Below are 2,606 nucleotides of genomic sequence, written 5' to 3'. Positions count from 1 at the left end.
CTGCTGTCCCTTGGAGTCATTGCCTCTGCCCTCAGTGTGGAGCTCCAGAGTGGTTCATGGCTTCCTTCGAAGAGGTGGAAGGCTCAGGGCAGCTGCAATATATCACTGCCCACAGCTGTCCCTGGCATTGGGTCTGCAGATCCAGGGTTGCAGCTCCAAACGGATGTTCATAGTGTGGTGCTTTGGCACGTGGCATGGCTGCGTTTGGTACCTGTATGGGAAAGCTTCCGTGGAAGTCCAAACCAGAAAGGTAGTAGCATTGGTAAGGAGAATCTCTCTGAAAAAAACAAGAGCAATGTATTCGACTGAGGATCTGATGTGCTGCCACATCAGCATAAACATCAGTAGACATTCTGTTGGCTGCTTCAGGAATGAGGTGAGAAGTGCTCTGATTACTTTAACTCATGGACTCTTCAAGAGTGAATAAAAGATGAAATTCAAAAGGAAAATACTGAACAGACTGAACTTACCAGTTTCATTTTTTCAGTAACGACAATCAGTATGGCCACTTGGAGCTGATTGAATGCTCTTGTCCTGTTTTAATAAAATACATTGTAATATGTATATAAAATGGTCTAAGATGCAGTCAGGCATTAAGGTGGAAAAATAAAAGGCACTGAACTGGAGGTGTGTCTCAGCAATTGAGCACCCAGTGGCAATGGCTCAACTTTGGCTTTTTGCAGCTGAGTGGACTTCAGCAGCTGCTGAACAAGCATGTTTGGGAAACTCACAGCAGTTCCTTAAGCATAGGATGATTTGATGTAGAACACAGACAGACGCGTGGCTTACTATGAGTACATCCTGTTCCTGTGGCAAGGAGTGTTGTGAAGGTGGATTCTTCCTCTGTGCATTCTGGAGGAGGCACCAACTGTGGAAGGACTGCAGAGGAGGTGCTGCAGTGCTGCAGCTCTGTGGGACCACATTCTGGGAGCAGTGACACTGAAGGTGCTATGGCCCAGTGGTGTATGTGGGGATGGGCTGATATCCTTGCTGTCTGCTCAGAGTTCTGCATAGGGCTGGTGATCCCGAAAGCCCTGCAGCAGTTACGACCCCAGAGGTGCACAGAGCTCCTCGGGTGGCTGCTCCCTGCTCCTGCTGGCACATAGCACAATGGCAAATGCTCACCCAACGTGGCCACCAGAGGTCCCAGTGTTCCTGCACACAGCAGGAGGAGCCCTCTGTTGAGGCAAAGAACTCTTGAGACAGCTCCAAAGTTTCAATGGTGTCAGCACTCCAGAGGTTGCTCAATGTCGACTTTTGGATTTAAACAGAGCCCGGGAACAATAGCACCTCAAAACCCCAAATTTAAACCCTGCTGCCTAGGTCTGTTAACTCTTGAGCCCAAAGCAGATGTTCTTGCGTGCACAGCCGACCTTGGGCATCTCTGGCTCCAGTGCCTATGGAGGAGCACAGAAGCACCCGCTCTGTTTGCAGCACAGCATACAGTGAGACAGTCCCCAAGCACAGCACTGGGTACAGCTCTGCTCACATCTTGCAGGGCTCTGGTGTGGCTGAGCTATGCTTCTGGCCAGGACAGGGAGAGCTTCAAATCCTGTGGGTTGGAGATCACTGTTGTTGTTCCAATAGAAGCTCTACCGATTCTACCTGGATCCAGGAACACGGTGTCATGCAGAACCATGTCAAAGGCCTTACATGAGTCCAGGTAGAGCTGTATCTTTATGGCAAAGGGCTGCAATGTGTCCTGGAGATGCACTTAAGACATTTATGGGATATGACTGAAACACTGCACCTCAGAGATGATTTTACATGTGTGTGGATGCACATATCCATGACTGTGCCTTTAATCTGTCTCTAATTAACATTTATTGCTGTGGCTTCGGGTCAAAGGAAACACCTCCACTGTGCCTCCATGCTAAGGAAATGTGCTCACAGTGCACAAGTGATCTCCAAGAACACAACCAATATTGGAGCAGGAGGCTGGAGCAGCAGCCACCAGGCAGAGGCTGGAGGAGAATAACCCAGCTCCTGGAAGTAGTGCCACGAGTCTGCTCTGTGTCCTGCAGCACTGCTGTGTGCCACTTCTCCCCATGTTTCAGAGCTGACCCAGGTCTGAAGAGCATAAATAGCTGAAACAAAGAGCTGTCGTCAGATGAAGGTGCTCAGCTATACCCAAGGTTTTTCCCATGGCCCAGTATTGGGTTGAGGGCACATTTAGTGTAACTGCGCACCTGGTGTCATTACAGAAACATTCACCTTTGGGAAACATAATTGACCCTTTGGAGCTGATGCACCATGAAGGTGAAATTACAGAAAGGAACAGCATGCTGGAAATGTTTGAGCAACATCCTTCTGGCACAGAACTGCATGTTTTGTGACCTAAAAGCAGTGTTCCCTATAGCCCTCTATAGGTCTGTGGGCCACTTAACACTATTGATAGATACTTTGATCCTATTATCTTTTTTCACTTCCACAGAGTGAGTACAGCACCTTATCTCCAGGGAAGGGAACTCTCAGGTGCTCCTTCCATCCAGAAGGGGTCTGCATTGTCATTGAGATAGACCTGGATGATCCATACTCACTGATTGATGTCAGCAGTCACTGGAGTTGTCTGCAAAGCAAAGGGTCAGCAGTGATCTACAACATTA

This window comes from Cyrtonyx montezumae, unplaced genomic scaffold (assembly GCF_038088225.1).
Source record: "Cyrtonyx montezumae isolate F1298 unplaced genomic scaffold, pur_monq_1.0 scaffold_2, whole genome shotgun sequence".
NCBI classification, from domain to species: Eukaryota; Metazoa; Chordata; class Aves; order Galliformes; family Odontophoridae; genus Cyrtonyx; species Cyrtonyx montezumae.
This window is presented reverse-complemented; position numbering follows the sequence as displayed.